General features: G+C 37.7%; 1 protein-coding gene and 1 pseudogene across 1 annotated transcript in view; both read left to right on the top strand.

Annotated features, from left to right (window-relative positions):
- The window catches only part of CNTNAP2 (contactin associated protein 2), a 1,870,188-nt gene that overhangs the window by 1,485,222 nt on the left and 366,002 nt on the right, over positions 1 to 18,964 (top strand). The gene's annotated exons all lie outside the window — the stretch shown is intronic.
- Positions 451 to 568, top strand: LOC123288406 (U2 spliceosomal RNA; annotated as a pseudogene).

The raw sequence follows: 18,964 nt of genomic DNA on the forward strand, positions 1-18,964 counted from the left end.
TTATTTTCATTCCTCACTTAGCTTCATAAAACTCTTCTTTTAGATTGAATCTGGTAAAAGCTAAACAGAAAGTGTACTTGTTGAGAGGAGAAGAAAAAATTCTCAAGCAAATTAAACTTGACCTTTCTTGTGCTCTTTAAAACAAAGATTGATTTTTTTTATAATTAACACTAAAATAGCTAAACATAACGACTTAGCACGTTAGGTCTTGATATTAAATTTATTTCAAAAGCAAGTCATTTTGTGGAGAGCAAATTTTTTAAAAAGATGTGATTTTAGATCACCAATATGGGCACACAGATCCATCTCTTTTCCAGGGTTGTATTTTTGCACGTGGTATTTTTTTGTGCTCGCCTATATGGACCAGTGGATCTTGACCTCTTACCAAGTGTGAGTAGGTATTGCCAGAGGCTGGTCACTCAGGTAAGGGTTAATCTGAAAGGCAAACACATTGTTTCTTGGCCTTTTGGCTAAAACCAAGTGTAGTATCTGTTCTTACCAGTTTATCTGGAAAGCAGAGAGGGACTGGTTGTAAAAGAGGGTAAAATATTAGAGAGGTGAAATTTTTTGTTTGCAGCATCCTGGGATGTGAATACCAAAGAGAATAAACAGCTCAAATGGAATGATATACGGTACTATTGAGAGGGTCTCCTGGAGTTGGTTTTGCTTCATTCAACTATGAAATGACTACATGTATTCATTTATATTTATCTGTCTCCATCTTCATTTTGAGGATATGATAAACATGTGTTTCTCCTTTTTGTCTTCTTTCTTCGAATCTATCTTCTTGAAACAAAATAAACAAAAATGACAATGCTGCACCCCCTCACCCTTTGATAATCAGCATGGGTCTTGACATGCAAACACTGATTTTCGGGACACAGTACTCAAGATAGGAAACACAAGTGTTGACTTCCTGTTTCCTTCCTAAATGGAGCTCGGTAGGTTTCTGTGCTCCTTTGATACAGAAAACGAAATAAAACAAAAGAGTGAATGAGTTAGAACTAGCTTTGGCCGCCATGGATAATGTTGAACCCATTGCTATAGGGCAGGAAAGGCATCAGATTACCCAGCAAGACCTGCCTCAGTCTCTGCCAGTATTTTCTATGGTGTCAAGTCGCACTCCCCCCCCCCCCCCCCCCCCCCCCCCCCCCCCCCCGCCTCCCATCACCACTGCCTCAAGGATTCCCACCTGTCTGGTTTTGCTCCAGGACTTTATTCTTAGATCCCTCACTGCTTGACTTAACAGAAAAAGGACGTGGGAGGCCAGTCAGTCTTGCCTGGATTGTGAAAGAAGTCAGAGGACAGAACCAGATTGGTTGGTTTGTGAATCTTGTAACCAGCCACCTGTAGAATTTTTTTATTCTTATTCAAGTTTCCATGCCCTTAAACAAATTTCCATACCCTTCATGTTTTGTCACAAAGATCCTTAAATTGCCTTCCCTGGCTTCCCATCCATATACATTCACCCAACATAACACTTTCCAAAGTGTAGTGGTTGCCTACGGCTTGACCAATACTGAGCAACACACACTCAAATCCCATTATGGCTGTCATATGTATGGGACACAATAATATAATGAGGCACAACTGGAGGGTGGATGTTTCCTATGGCTATTGGTCATCTGAACCCTCTGATTACCCGTTCTGGAACCTTGTTCCTGTCTTGCAGACATTCTGCTCTCTTATTCTCTTTCTGTGCTGCCATGGGCACTCACTTCTCAGGCAGTAAACCTTACTTCCTGGAGCAGACCCCCACGTTTCAGATTGTGTGAGTCCACTCCATAAAAGCAACAATTCATGGGTGTGTATCCTAATTCCCTGGGTGATACTGAAAAGCAACATCAAACTCTCATTTCCTAAACCCCATTGTGGTATTAATGACTTCATAGATTTTTTTTCCCATGGCTTGGAGACTGATATTTCAGCAGTAACATGAGATAAGAAAGATTTTGGATTAGAGACCCTAATGCTCTTTACATCATACTGTATAATAATGATGATGATGACAATAATAAAAGTTGTTACCGTTAACAAGTACCTGCCATGCACAGGTGCCTTTTCTCTTTCCCATGGTTAATCCCCATGACAGTCCTCAGACAGAAGTGCATTGTTCCCATGTCTCAGGTGAGGGAGGTGAGTTCAGCAGGGACAGCTCTTTCTATTTGTCTTGCAGCTTCAAATTGACAGCTAGGTTTTGACTTCATGTTTGACTCCAAATTCATTTCATTTCCACAACCCCAGGTCCTGGGTAGAGATGGGAACTGTGTGCTGTTATCATAGTTTTCTTTCTCTGCATCAAAAGTCCTTTCTAGAATTAGGGCTGATTTTCACCACTGGTAAAAATCTGCATATAAAAAAGAGGAAGAAATGGAGGGAAGTATTTTGTTACCAGATACCAGACTTACTATACACTGAGCCATAGAATTTAAGCCTGCAGTACTAGGACCAATGAGACAAACTGATTACTAGACAGAATAAATAGTCTAGAAACTGATCCATACATAAAAGAACTTGGTATATTAAAGGGAAACATGAGAAAATAATGGGGAAGGGAAAATAAATGATGGATTCACTGGATTTCAATATTTGAAAAAATGAAATAGATTCTTCCTCCTCAAACAGAAAAAATTCAGAGATTATAGACCTCAGTGTAAAAGAGGAAATTTAAATATATTAAAAGACAAAACTTTAAAAATATTAAAAGGAATTATAGGTAATACCTCCATGACATCTGGGTAGGAAAGGACAAACCATAAAGGAAATATTAATAAACTGGACCTCATCAAAATTATAAAATATTCATATAACAAATATCACAATAAGTAAATGTAAAAGATAATAATAGATTAGAAGAATATAATTATATAACAAAACATTAGTATCTACACTATTATAATAAAACTCTTACAGATGATAAAAGGGGTGAGGCAGCACTCAAAATCTGAATTAGAAATTGGCCAGAACGATTTAGATTTAAATTTTTTACGTAATATTTTTACTTAATAGCCTCCACATTTATACTCCTACCATATAAATTTTTTTATTAAATATCTTTCTGTTTTTAGTCTTCCCCCAGACCCTGTGAGAATAATTGCTAGAAAGTAAGTTACTTGGTCTAGCTACACTGCATTCATATGAAAACAACCCCAATTCTGGGCCACAGAGGTAAGCACAGATGCTTTAGACAGTGGCTTCTAAAAGAAACAAGAACAGACACAGAGAATGGGAATTTTAAAACAGACCTTCTAACAATTAAAAGGCTAGTTTTAATTGGCAAGAAAAGGTAGTGTAAATTAAGTTGAGTTTTGGGGTTTTGTCCTGTTTTGTTTTTTAGTGAATACTCTAAATTTGTACAATTTAGAAAGTACACTTGTTCCTTTCAAAAAGTAGATCTCATGTGAATCTGGTCAGATTCCAGGACTGTATTTCACTTTCCACCAATAGCCTGGGGCCATTATGTTTTTCTAGTTTTCCTGTTAAAAAGAAACATGAGAGCACCAACTGTCCTGTGGGATCCTGGCTGATCCCATGCCCAGCCCAACTGGAGGTTAATGCCTGCTCCTCACAGAGTCCTTCTGGAGCCCAGAGTACTATCTGAAAATCCCAATTTTGCTTCACAACTTTCATTCCACTTTCACAATTAGATTTCATCATTTCACATTCCCATTTTCTCTAGCTTAAGGGCTCATTTATCTTTAGTATTCATTGGCTAAATATATGTACAATAAGCCACTCTTCATCACATCTAACATACGATTTTTGGGATCAATAAAAAGTTGTTCACGTAAAATATAATCATATAATTAAATATGTATCAGGAACCAGAAAAGGAGGGAGGGGGAAGCAGATAATATTTTACTTGCATTTAACTAAAAAGCTGTAGGGAAGGAAGAAATTTTACTCTACCCTTCTAGGTTCTTCTGGTTGGTCTAGGAGTTAAATCGACATGAGACAGATTAAGAGGAGAAAATCAAACAAAGTTTAATAACATGTAAACATAGGAGAGACCCAGGAAAACTGAGTAACCTGCCAAAACGGCCAAAGCCACCATCTTAAATACTATCTTCAGCTAAAGACAAAAGAGGATGTTGGAGGTAGTGGCTTGGGATTTCAAAGAAGAGGAAGTCAATTCACATGGAGGTGGAAAAGCAACTGTTTAGTAAGCAAATATTTGCCTTATCATGCAGAGACAATGGGGCATAGAGAGGACTTTGATCAAAGGGACCCCGCTGCATTCCCCCCTCTCTACCACATCTAGTCCATCCTGTACTGTAGTTGTCTGTGGTATTAACTCCTTCCTGGAATGGCCTTCTATTTAAATTCTTTTAGGCAGTTAGGGGGAAGGTCAGAGTTCTCCCTGAGTCTTCTGTTCTTGAAAATAATGAAGCCAAAGAGACACATTTTGGGGTTGCAAATTCTGCTCTACTACAAACCCATATATTTTAAGACCATGAGTTTAAAACAGTCATGAAATCTATCTGAATCCTCTAGCAACTACCCATATAGAATTTTGTGGTCATGTGCCTGTAGGGCAAGCAGGGAAATTGGAAACATAAAGAGGAAGTGTTTAAATGCATTGAGATGAATAATGAAGGAGCTTTTGAAATATCATTATATTCTGATCAAAAGTCAAAGTAACTGTCCATTTCCAGTGACACACACACACAGTAGACTTAGAAGAAAAAGTAAATAAATACCCCATTCAAAAAGATTTTCTTTCTTTCCCCACTTGGGTCTGAGAGTTATTTAGTTTAACCTGAGTCACCCTTAGTGTCCTTCAAAGCTATAAATTTTGTTTTCCACACAATTGCTTCAAAACAAAGATGATCAGAGCCTTTAAAATGATCCTTAAAGCAATTTAACACCCAAATTTACCAATATATATATATATAGTGGTCCAGACTTTATTGCCTCTGGTGGGGGAAAACAAAAGGCATAGTAAAGCTCACAGGCACTGGTGAGTACAATCTGATCTTGAAAACCAACTTCACTGAATGTAAGTCTCTAAACATAAGAGAAAATCTTTTAGAAAAATCTATGAAACAAATAAATACTATACTCTTTAACTACAAGTCCCAATAATAGTCTTAGTTACAATGTTTGATGCAACAGGTATAAAAAAAACATACAAGTTATCTTATATTTCTATGTGAAAGACTAATTTATCATTGCCAGAGCTGGTTTTGAGGTATTATTAGCTGAAATTATCCCATAATTTTCTGGCAAGAAACTGTGCATGCATTCCCTGATGTGTGCTCCTGTCCACCCACAGCCTGACCCTGAGAGTAGCTAAAATGTGAGGGGTGAAAGCAGAAGGAGTTCCCCCACTGTACCGCCTGGGAACAGTGACTGTACCAGGGGCTAGGGAGGAGAATTTGAGGAAGGTTGTGTCACGAAGCATCTCGTTAGTAGAAGAGAAAGACCCTTGAAGGGATTACAGGGGCCATGGGCTTATTAAAGATTACGCTATAGAATTTACAAGGTAGACAAAATGGCGGTAGAGGGTGAGAAATCTTCCTCACACCAGGATTATAAGTAGCTTTTCTGGAAATAGTCAGTCCTCTCCTCTCTCCCACCAGCACTATAATATTATTCATAACACACACAACTTTCTAGACCACAATCGCAGAAAAAGTTGTCATGGCCAAGGGACTGTCTCTGTCTCCCCAGAGAGCTAAGCAGACAGAAAATAGCGATGTGTCTTTATAAACAAACCCTGGGTGAATGACAGTGGGTACACAAACATGTCAGTTCTCTATCAGAGTTTCTACTCACTCAATTGCCAGGTTTGCTCCTATTTTGATTACAGAATTAAAATGTAATTAGTATGTTTTTAATGAGTCCAAATGTGACACATTAAGATTCAGTAATTACTATAAAATGATGAGTTGAGATTGAATGTCCCCACAAACTGGGGACATTTAAAGTCAGTACCATCTATTGCTCAGTTATTGCTGCATTCAAAACCATCTCCCTTCCCTAGCTGAATATATAGTTTTAGAATTTAAGTGATTATGCTGGATTATTGCATTGCAGTCAGAGCCAACTATCCTGGCGTATTTAAAGAGTGTAGGTTCTTTGACAAGGTGACCATGTCTACTTAAGAACTTGATGATTGACTTTCTTTATTGGCCACACTTTTCTGAATGTTGGCTGTCCAGGTTAGTTCACCATTGTAATTTATCTGCTTTTAAGACAAGTTTGGTTCGCGTGGCATCACTTTGTCTCCAATTTGACAGAGGACCTCCCTTCTATTTCTGGGGTTCGGTATGTCCTTAAGTCTCAGGAGAGCTTAGAGCAGGTCTAGAAAAGTAATCCTAGAGGTTCAAGGTCCAATGCAAGAATGGCAGCACTAAATGAAGCACGTGCCTCATGCAGTAGTCTGCCCTTTTAACCCACCTGTTTCCTGTGCTGACTGAGTCAGCAACAGGTCAGTAGGTACCATCTCTGGATGATGCTGGAGTCTTAAATAACATTGAAATAGTTAAGTGCATTGTAGAATTAAACCTTTCATTCTATAGCAAATCAAAACCAAAAAATAATGGGTAAATGTTTTCTGATCACTCTTAAATCAGGTTGCCTAAGACGAGAAATAGTCAAATCATACATGATTTGAAACCATGCCCACCTGAATTTCCACCTTTTATGGGAAACCTGCCCACACCCTTCCAACCCAGCCACCTACTCTGGAAGCCTGTCTGGGTATCTGAGCATCTTGTGCAGCAGTTCAGAGCACTGATCACTGTGTTGGAGGATTCATATTTCCTTTGAGTCACAGTTGTCTCCTCTAACTTAGATTCAGTAATTCTAGCCCTGCCCTGTGTGGGGGAAAACACAAAAAGTACACGCTTCTTATTTCCCAGCCCTTCAAGTATGTGAAAACTACTGTCAAGTCTTCTTTAAGACATCTCCTGACTGAAAATCCCCAGTTCCCATAATAGTTCTGGAATCTTACTTTTCCCTGACACCATCACATGTGCCAGTGTTCCTCTGATCATGGCAACCAGAAATAAATACAGGCATTCACGTATATCCTGATTAGGGCTGAATACAGTAGGACTATACACATCTTGCTTTGTTTTGGACACCAGATCCTTCGATGCATGCCAATAGTAGATTTTTTTATGCAACTTCATTTATTTCACTGCTGGCACAGATGGCACATTTGTGTAAAGTCTTCTAATTATTTTTACATGAAATGATGTCCAGTCATATATCTCTATTCTGTACTTTGAATTTAAGCCAGAAATTTTTCCACTTAATCCTGTTGGATTATATGTTATTATTTCATTTTTCCAATCTATTTAGATCATATTAATGTTGCTCTGAAAGCTATAGGAAAACATCTAAATTTGGCTCATCTTCAAATTTCATGAGTACAGTTTCTCTTCCAAGTTGTTGCTCATAATATTAAGCAGAAAAAGGCCGAAACAGACAAGTGACACATACGCCAATATAAGTCTCTCTCCAGCAGTTCACTAAGTGGAAGGTGCACCCAGCATCTCCATCACTCAACCATGTCCCAACATGTCAACAAAGACATTATGATCAGCTTAATCAAATGTTTTTGTGGAATGAGGACATACTGTGGAACTTTCCTGGTCTGTCAATCTCCATGCAGAATAACTTCCAGAAGTCCTACCTTCATTTCTAAATGCTAATAGATCTTCCTTTTAATGGAAGATCCAGCATAACGTCTTCTCATTTTTATTTTTTATTCTTCCTACCATTTTGAAAATCAAAACACATAATAACTTTGTTCTTCAGAAATATTTAATAGAAAAATGTAAAATTTTTCCCATATCTGTTACATGCAGGCCATATGCACTCAAATTAAGTAAATACCATGTTTCAGAACGTGAGTAAGTAGTGTGATTACTCTACATTGACTCCTGATTTTTCAAGATGTTCACGATACATAAAGTAGGGATGTTATTATTTGAAAACAATTAAAAGGGCATGAAAACGGCAGCATGTGAAAGAAGCAGCATTTTGTCTTTCTAACAAGACCATCTGCCTATGGGCAAGATTTTTTTTAAATCCTAATTGAAAAGAAAATAAACTTAAGAGGCATATGCCTATGTTTACAAGCTGAGGAAAACTGACAAGTGTCTGTACTGTGCCGGTACTTTTACAGCAACTATTACACATAATGGGGAAAATTAAAATCAGTAATTACCTTTCTGGTCTGCCATTGTTTTAAATGCTTGGAATTTCTTAAGCATCCATTCCAAATAATTACTTGTGATAGGCCAGAACATTTAAAGGGTTTTAGGATGGATACTCAGCTATTTTGCAAAGTGAAATACTTTGATGATAACAAATTCTTTTTCCCCTCGCTTCTCCCCAGTGTTGGTGACATTATGTTTATAGCTCAATTTGTAGATAATCCTTCAAGCTACACTTTTTTTTTAAGCATGGCCATTATAAATGTCTTCTTCTATTTGGCCTTGGCACTGCTTGGAACTTGAAATTGCTATTTGCTGCCTGCCAATTACAGAATAATTTAAGGTTTGATGCTTCCAGGCATTGTTCTTGAAATACACAAAAGGAATATGTTAAGGTGGAATGCATAATATTTTCTCTGCATTGCACAGCTTCAATAGATTGCATAGAATTACATCCAAATTGCTAAACAAATCAGCGGGAAAAAATTCTTTCCTCTAAGGAGGTGTTTTATGATGGTTTTACTATTCTCTCTTTTGGTGGGAACACAGCAAATATTGTCAAAAAGATTCATGTTGTTTGCCACTGCCTGATTTGGATGTATGAAATGTGATGGGTATAAATATAGATAAAAATTGTAACATAAAATTTAAATTTCTAGGAAGCAGAGCAAGATGTGATCTCTTTAATCAATTTGGAATAATTGAGAAGGAAGGAAAGAAGAGAGTTAGGTTTCCTGGATCTTTTCAACTCTAAAATGTAATAATATTTTTATTTCTGTATTTGTATCTAAATTATTCAGCATTTACAATGCAAAGCAGGAAAGCTGTAAAGCAAAGTAAATTTGTGGTTTAAAAGGGTCAAGTATAATTCTGAGGACTCAAAAAGCTTTTTGTTTGGGACAGTAGAAGGAAATGTGCTGATTACCTTGAGAGTAAGAAAAAGAGAAATGAATTATTTATGTAAGCCTGCCATCATGCCTACAACACCCGGAAGGGCATTCAGGCAGAGTTTATTGTCAGGAGAAAACCACACAAACAAAAGTCTTCCTCATAGCCGGTGATAAACATGCTCAGATTCCAAAAAATGGTTTAAAAAATTATTTTCTTTACTATTCCCACCAGGTACATCAGATGTACTCCCAGGAGTCCCTTCTTCATTCTCCATATTTTTCTAGTTCCCCCTCCAAACACACAACACAAATACATGGGAGTTCAGGTCTGTAAACCTTGCCCTCGTCTGCTCCTTAGGAAAGCTACTTTCTTCAGAATAGAGCACCAGCAAGATAAATGAATCTAGCTTCTAGCAAAAGGTTAGAGTGAAAAGGCTCCCGTTCCACCAGGGGTGAGGTTAGGGAGGGAGGAGGGTGAGGTGCCCATTTAACATTGTGCTGCCACATTTACCTTTTGGTTTACTCAAGTCATGGACCAAAATGCAACAGTGTGAATGAAAACTCAAGAAACAGTGACATAGGGAAGTTGCAGACCAAGAAGAAGCAGAAAGTTAAGTGCCAAGATAGTCCCCCAAATAAACCAGATAACTTGGTTTGTATGGAAGAAAATCAACCAGAGTACTGTTAACATAAGCCCTGGTGGGAGGTTTTCGATGGGGCTGTAGCAGGAGCGGGTCCAAATTTCAGCTGGTTTCAGGAATAGCTGGTGTAGAGAAGGAAAGAGTTTCCCTCTACTCTCCTGGGCTCATTAGCTGGGTCTATGAAATAGACTGAAAATAGGCACATTGACAGGAGAAAAAGTATACAAATTTATTCATTTTTAATACTACGTGTATGAGGGCATCACAGAAAAAAAACAGTGAATACCCCAAAAAGTGATGAGAGTTGAGAGCTTATATACTATCTTAACAGGGGAAGGGGAGGGGTTAGGAGGCCTCTTAGGGAAGAGTAAATGATTTTTAGGAAAGATGAAGGGGCCCTTAAAAGGATGAGTGGGAGATATGATAGTTTTTGACAAAATGTGTCTGGGTGTGGTGTTGACTTTTAGTCTCCTCTCCTGTGATGAGTCGATCTTTCCTGGTTGATGGAACTCCTAGGGAGGGGATTGATGACAGCTGAGTTCCTTTTGGAGTCTCTCTCTTAGGCAGATATGGGGAGTTCAGAGAAAGAAAGCCTCTTCCTGCATTTGCTGTTTTTCAAGTGCCTTTAGCTCAAAATAATCAGTACGCCAGAGAAGCATATTTTGGGGGTGGTGTATCCTGAGCTCCTTCAGTGGTCAAAGATGGTTCTCCAAAGAGGGAAGAATTGTTCTTGTTGATTAGCAGCTGTTGCATGAGTAGTTTGGATTTTATTAGAGAGAGAAGCTAAAGTCATGTGTAAGAGTGGGTAAAGAGAGAGAGCGTTGAGAGACCTGACGCTCCGCAGCCAGAGTGGGATGTTCTCAGTCCTCCTGGGTCTCTCACATTACAAAGAAAAATATTGAACCTTCAAAGAATGCAAAAATCAGTGCCCTGCACACAATGGAAATTCAACAAGTCTAAGTTGGAAATGGATTTCCTTTTTTGAAATAACTTACTTATTTTTAAAATAAACTTGGATTTATTTGGTCTTCATAATCCCTGGAGATAACTGAGATTTCAAGAGGAAACATGGTCTCTACTGGCTTAATGGCCAGTGACCAAATTAAATTCCATTTCTATATGGAATTCTTGTATTTCCCTCACAATGTAGGAGGAGAGCAGAAAAATAGCAACATACCTTAAAAATTAATTCTTCTTCTCAAATCCATGTTTATGCAGATTTGGTCATGGTTTGCTCAAAGTCCATTATAGATTTTCTTTCATTCTAACCACTCTCAGTGATGAATTTAGGATTTCGTTCTAGCCACTCCAGAAAAGAAAAAGCCACAGTTTGCAAACAACGTGATCAGAACCACACAGAACAGAAAAATATACATATTTAGGTCTATTGCAGAAAAAAAATCCTCTCTCCAAAGCTATGGATTCTATGAGAGTTAATCCTGTCTGGCTCAAGATATCCTTAAGAAGAAACTGATACCTGGAAACACAGATGTGAGTGAATTACAGCCCAGAGTAGCTGGTTGTTCTCCCAGAAAGTGGGAGTTTGAAAGAAACTTGGTTCTTAGCAAGAAATAGAATTAGTGACTTCGTTGACATTCTAATGGATGGAAAGATCAGGCAGGTTCTGATAAAAGATCAGATGGACGCCAGAGAAGATGGTGGACACTCCTGGAAGCTTGACCCTGGGCTGCATGCAAGTCAGGAAACCCAAACAGGATTCAGGGAACTTCTTCATAAGAAGCTTCAGGGGAGAAGGGCTTCTACCCAGGACTGAGGGTCAAGTTGAGTTCCAGATAAAATGAATGGTACCTGATCACTGCCCATAAGAAAAAAGAATTGGCAAGCAATAACCGATAAGAAATACAGCTGTTTACTGTGCGCACAGAGTCAGCTAGCCTTCTCTCAGAAGCCAAATGCAAGTGACATTTTCCTGTCAGCTCCCAATTCCCAGCCATCATCAGCTTGAGGAGAAAAGGAGTCAGGTGCAATGAGCTGGCTCTGTGGATACCATCGCTCTTCAGAATCCTGAGTGGTATTCCAAGCCAGAGCCCAGGATGGGTTGTGGAAAGCTGTTGAATGCCAAGTACAATTGTGAAGGCATAATGACTTCCCAGGCACTAACTTTGCAAGCTGAAGACTGTTTTCAACTGTGGCTGTGTCATTGCAGTTAATGCAATCCATACATGTGGCTAGCACATCAGATAAGTATGATGAACTATCCTCAGCCCCAGGAGAACTGGCTTTTACAGCGCTTGAGCTGTTCACCTAGAAAGGCTAAAAAAAATGCCCTTACAGTTTTGTTTATTGTGCTTATCACAAGTGCAGGAGGCTTATATTTGCATTGCTAATAGTCCTCTTTCAAAGTTTGTTGACATTTCTGCTGCTCTTTAAAGTGTGTTAATATCATAACACCCTTGGGCGAAGTCAGTTCCCCGTAGAAGATAGGCGCCCCTGTGGAGGCCCCAGACTCGGGGAGCACTGCCCTGGCGCAATCACCATGCTCTGGAGCCCAAAAACTGAGCATCTGGGCCCTGTAAATAGGAAAGGGAAGAAAGACATTTACACGTATTCCAAAAGAAAATGTGAGGACATCTATGCCCTTCAAAGGACAATAGTAGGAAAAAGCACAGAAAGGTAAATTTATAACCTGTTCCAGAGAGTAAATCAGGGTATTTTTTCTGTAATAGAGAAGGGAGAGAGAGAAGATTCACTCCTGACCATCAACAGGCTTTATAGCGCGGGGAGATTGTCCAAACCTCTGTATGGTAAAGGAAATATCCTGCTCCTTAGAATATATGTCCTAGACTGAATTAGGAAAGTGTGATGCCGCTGAGGGGCAGGTACTAAATCTGGGACCCACAGGTTAAGAAGAGTCAGGAATGAGCAGTTATGGTTTGGGAGCAGACGTATAAGCTCCTGAATTCAAAATAAGAACTCTAACAAAATGTTAAATCAAAGAGCAATGCAAAGATTTAGGGCAATGTGTATCTTGAAAAGAAGGTTATGAGGACTCAGGGTGGTATGGTTTAATATAGGTAGATAGGTAAGATTTAGATGAAGGCCTAAAATCTAATGTTGATGCCAAAATTAAGATGGTTCTTCAGTTCAAAATATAAAGTATATTTATATCTCAGTTAAAAGCATGTACATTTAAATCTCCCCTTTTCAATGATTATAGTTGGTAGTATTTTGGCTCATTAAATTAAACATAGTTCTTTAAGTAATTAAATGTATGCCTATAATAATGTATTCCACCTGGTGGTAGTTACTTAATTATCATAGATTGTTAGCACTTTGGGGCTTAAAGGGAATTCAGGGCAGTGTATTTTAAAAATGAACTGTAAGTCACGGAAAAAAAGTTATTTTATATTGATCAAGTGCAGACACATAGACACCTCACACACGTGTGCGTAAGTGAAATTAAAGCTTCGTGAAATAATAACTATATTTTGTATAGAACTTGATGCACTTTGTTATTGCCTATTTTTTGCATTCTTTTCCTTATTTCTTTTTTTTAACACTGATCATGATGCCCAGAATTGGAATTACCATCTACTGATAGATCTCTGTGATAGTTTGAAAAACACTGCCTTAGAGAATAGCCAATCCAACTTTTTCATTTTGCGCTTGAGGAATTCAGAGAATTTAGGTTGTCTTCTCAAGGTCATGTGTAAGTGGCAAAGCAAACTTGTGCTGGTACCTAGTCTTTCAAGTTCTGGCCCAATGAGTTTTCTCCAATGTTATGTTACTTTCAACGTATGTGGTCCTCCATCCCTCTCAAACTTGATGAAGTAAGCATTAGTCTGTGGATAACTTATCTTTCTCATTTGGCATTTTCTTCGGCTTATGGGAAATACTGATAATTGATACTTGATATCAATGATTGATATATTGATATACTGGTATATTGATATATTGAAATGCTTGATCATTGATCATTGATGCTCAATTTTGATTATGTGTCCCTCTGTGTCTTCCCCCTAAAATGAAAGCTTCCTGAGAATAGTTTATATTTATGTCAATACCCCCTAAAGCGGGCTGAGTAATGAGTATGATTGAATCCTGAGAAGGACAAGCTCATGTAGTCAAATAGTCTAAATTTTTTGTGAGTGGGGCCAAAATATCAGCATCCAAGTAACTGTAGATGCCCCTCCCTCCTTCTAAAGAAGATCAATTCTATTGGTTGCGCTGATTAGAGTAATGAGTGGAAAAAGAATTGAAAAGTTCTGAGAGCAGCAGGCTTCGTATCCTAGGGCTACTGGAACCATGCACCACAAAGTCAATGGCTTAAAGCAGCAGACACTTACCTCTTACATTCTAGCGGCCAGAAGTCTGAAATCAAGGTGTCAGCAGGGCTGTGCTCTCTCCCAGCTTCCGGTGGTTGCCGGCCATCCTTGGTGTTCTCTGGCTTATAGACGCACCGCTCCAATCTCTGCCTCCGTCTCACATGGAGTTCTGTCTGTCTTCCGTATCCAAATCACCCTTTTCTTAGAAAGAGAGCAGTCACTGGATTAGGGCCAACTCTACTCCAATATGACCTCATCTTAACTAGAATACATCTGCAAAGATACGACTTCCAAATAAGGTCACGGTCACAAGTACCGGGGTTAGGACTTGAAAATATATTTTGGCAGGACACAGTTCTACCCATTACAGAGGCTAAACCAGTTTACACTAGAAAGGGACTGAGCAGATCTAGAAGAGATGGAGAAGACAATGGGAGAGAAGGGAGATGATGGTCAGCGAAATATGGGGAGAGGCAGGAATGAAGATGACGCTGACACATTCTGCTTTGGCTCATGCATCGTCATTTTCCCTTCATACTTCTTCCAGAAGTATAAAGGCTTCTTTATAGACTTTATATAATACTTTGTATAAAGTCTTAAATGACCCTTCAAGATTTTATTCAAGTCAAATTTTGGTTTATTTCAGGTGTTATACTACTGCCGGAAGCAGCCCACAAATGACCTAGCATTATTTTAAATATAATAAAAGCTATTAAAGGTCAATTTTATTGTGAGTAGAAGATATATCATTGCATTTTAACCACAGACTTACAGTTACACAGAAGGAAAAGAGGACAGTAAGTAGAAAAGACAATGAGAGGTGTGGCAACTTTACTGAAAGCAGTGTCATTTACATAATTTATTTGCAAGTTATTGAACATTGAATCAGTGATACGCATTCTTTTATATATTCAGTGGTTATGTACATTCTTAGACTGAAAAGCATGGTTATTTTTAGTTAATTATTGCTATTTGAATGCTAAAGTTAATATTTTTGTCTAAATTTTTGCATACAGTAATTATTTTATTTTACTTGTCATAGAAACAATAATTCATTTGTTTATTCATCACTCAGAAATACATGTTCAACATCCAAAGTGTGTTAAGCACAGTTCTATGCACTAAAAACATAATAATAAAAAATATTTTCTTTGGAATTAACAAGAGTTTCTATTCATGGGCATGTACAGTATGAAAAGTGTAAAACAGTTTAAAAAGATGGAAAAATAGGATCATGTGTATACATGAATACACATTCATACATATATGAACATACATATTTATTCAATTGTAGGTTAAAAGTATGGAAAACATCTATGTTTTATTGCTTTTTTCATCTTTACTGAGGTATAATTAACAAATAAAATTGTAATATAAACTGTACAACCTGATGGTTTGATATACATACACATTGTGAAAGGATTCTCACCATTGACTTAATTAACACATCCATCACCTCACATAGGTAATTCTTTTTTTTTCCCCTGGTGAGAATGCTTAACTTCTACTCTCTTAGCAAAATTTCATCTATACCAGACAGTCTTATCAACTGTAGTCACCATATTGTACATTAGATCCTCAGACCTTATTCATCTTACAAGTGAAAGTTTGTATCCTTTTGCCAACATTTCCCCCACCCCCTGGCCCCTGGCAAACACCATTCTACTCTGTTTCTACGAGTTTGACTTTTTTTTTCTTCCTTTAGATTCCACATATAAATGATATCATGCGGCATTTGACTCTCTCTTTCTGGCGTATTTCACTTAGCATAGTGCCCTCCAGGTTCATCATGTTGTCACAAATGACAAGATTTTGTTCTTTTTTAAGGCTGAATCATATTCCATTGTATATATGTACCACATTTTCTTTATCCATTTATCCACTGACAGACACCTAGGTTGTTTCCGTGCTTTGACCATTGTGAATAATGCTACAGTGAACACAGGGGTGCAGATATTTCTTCAAGATAATGATTTCATTTCCTTTAGATTTATACCCAGAAGTAGGATTGCTGGATCATATGGTGGTTCTGTTTTTAATTTCTTGATGAACTTCCATACTGTTTTCCATAGTGGCTATATCAATTTACCTTCCCACCAACAGTGTACAAGAGTTCCCTTTTCTCCACATTCTTGCCAATATTTATCTCATCTTTTTCGTAATAACCATCCTAACAAGCATGAGGTGATGACCTCATTGTGGTTTTGATTTGCATTTCCCTGATGATGAGTGATGCTGACCACCCTTTGATGTACCTGTTGTCCATTTGTATGTCTTCTTTGGAAAAATGTCTATTCAGGTCCTTGCCCACAGGGTTATTTTTTTTTTTTAAAGATTTTATTTTTTTTCCTTTTTCTCCCCAAAGCTCCCCCGTACATGGTTGTATATTCTTCGTTGTGGGTCCTTCCAGTTGTGGCATGTGGGACGCTGCCTCAGCGTGGCTTGATGAGCAGTGCCATGTCCGCGCCCAGGATTCGAACCAATGAAACACTGGGCCGCCTGCAGCGGAGCGCACGAACTTAACCACTCGGCCACGGGGCCAGCCCTGGGTTACCTGTTTTTTTGCTATTGAGTTGTAGGAATTCCTATAGAATAAAAAGCCCAGAAATAGACCCACATATATGTGATACTTAATTTATGACAGAAGTGGCCTGACAAATCAGTGAGAAGAGGATGAAACGATTATCTTTTAAATAAATTGTAGTGGAATAGTCAGGTGTCCATAGGAAAAAATGATATGATCCCACTTCCCACCATACATATAAATCAATTCCAGGAAGACTAAGAACCCAAATGCAAAGACAAACATAAAAGTTTTTATGAACTAAAAGAAAAAAATATCTTTATGAACTTAGGGCTAGAGAAGCTTTTCTTAAACATGATTTAAAAAAAAAAAAAGAACCCAAATTACCCTGGAAACAGAAAAACAGGCATTAGCATACAGAACGTTTTGTTATGTATTAAATATTTGAAATTAGTTATGTGAGATTCCTTTCTAATTATTTCTATTTTTATTCTCCCTATTAATTACCTAATTTAGTCTACAATATGAAATCTTAGAAGCTGTTTGTAGTTGTAAACAGTGAAAGAACAAGCTCATTTCTAATTTTAATTAGTGTCATTGGATGACAGGAAGGAATTGATCATTTTTATTACAAAGACCTTGCTTTAGGAAAGATTGTATTTTTTAAATGAATTCTACTTAATAAAAAAGTACATTTATTCTTTGAAAGTAGACAATCTATGTAGAGGGAGGATTCTTAGCTCATCTAGCACAGTGGAAACTGAATCTTGAGATTATTATTTTTATAGATAATAATATGCACTTTAAAGCTTTCTTTCTTTTTATTTATTGTTGTAATTCTGTATTGCTGTGGATAATGAAACTGGCCAACATACAAATAGATAGACCTACACACAAAGAGACTGGAAGACCCAAAGGGGAGCATCCTTAGGGGTGGAGTGAAGCTACAAATCTAAGAGCATTCAGCAATCGGACCAGCACTGTTGGGGGAGGGCAAGAACGGGGGAGGCAGGCAAGTTGCTTTTAATAAAAAACCTCAAAATGCTTAAGCTGAAAATTCTTCCGTAGTTGCATCAGAGTGAAAGTTTAAAATAGAATGGTTGACTAGGAGAGGTGATTTCAATGAAAGAGATGAGATAATTTCACACTGCTGTGTTCTTCCTGTTTCTTTGGGAGCGTCGTAAATCTGACCAATTATAGGGTCTTCTTCTTTGGAGCTGCATCATAGATAAAGTGACTATTTTAATTAGTAATAATAGCTTATGGGGCCAACCCAGTGGCGCAGTGGTTAAGTTTGCGTGCTCCACTTCGGCAGCCCGGAGTTCACAAGTTTGGATTCCAGGTATGGACCTACACACCGCTCATCAAGCCATGCTGTGGCAGCATTCCACATATAAAAATAGAGGAAGATTGGCACAGATGTTAGCTCAGGGACAATCTTCCTCACCAAAAAAAAATATATAAATAATAATAATAACATATGTGAAATGCTTTGTACTTTTTGAAGTGCTTTCGTATAATTCCTTTTATTTAATCCTAACAAGCACCTATTAAAAACAGAAAAAGCTTCTATTTTTAAAAGCTTCAATTTAAAAGCTTTTAAAGCTTTTTTTTTTTGGTTTTCTATTTAAAAGCTTCTATTTCTACTTCTATTAAAATTAGAAAAAGCAAAATTAATTTTTCCCATTTTATTCAAGATCATGCTACTAAATGATGAATGATTTAAGTGGCCAAGTTTTACCCATTGATAGAGTCATCTACGGCATTGTTTTTCAAAGTTACAGGCTGTGAAATCATTTTAGTGGCCTGTGACCAGCGCTTTTAAAAAATATTATGAATTAGAATATAAAATGTCAGAGTGCACCAAACATTTTAAGGGTAAATGTCTCGTAAAATTTTGTTTCAGTTATGTCTCACTTATGTGTGCATGTAAGAGGAAACAATGTACGTCTTACTGTTGATCAGAATGAAAATATCTGAAAACTGACCTAGGAAAACAAAATTCCTCGGTTACTATTTTGTTTCCAGTTACTGAAATCCTGTTGAAGTTTCCTTTTAAGATAAGGCAATATTTCCCAAACTGTCTTCTACATGGTGTAGTTCTGGGAGATGCTAATAAGTGATCCAGGAAGAAAGATATTTTGACCAAAAAAGTCAGAAAAAAGCTGCATACTGTAAACTATACTTGAAAATTCACCTAGAACAATTGCGGTATATTAGATGATCACAAATAATTTGAGCGCAGAATATTTTTCATAGCAGTTTGCAATCCGTCTCTTTGGGGAAAGTTCGGAGTAAGGCACTGCATTCTGCTAAAATACAATTCCCAAGTGCAGGCGTCATACATGTGTCCCTCATTCAGACAATGAATGTGTACTGACATGTAATAAGGTCTTGTATGTTAGCCCTGTAGCGCAAGTTTGTTTATCAGCATCTTTTCAGCAGGACCATT

This window comes from Equus asinus, chromosome 1, assembly GCF_041296235.1.
Source record: "Equus asinus isolate D_3611 breed Donkey chromosome 1, EquAss-T2T_v2, whole genome shotgun sequence".
Classification (NCBI taxonomy): domain Eukaryota; kingdom Metazoa; phylum Chordata; class Mammalia; order Perissodactyla; family Equidae; genus Equus; species Equus asinus.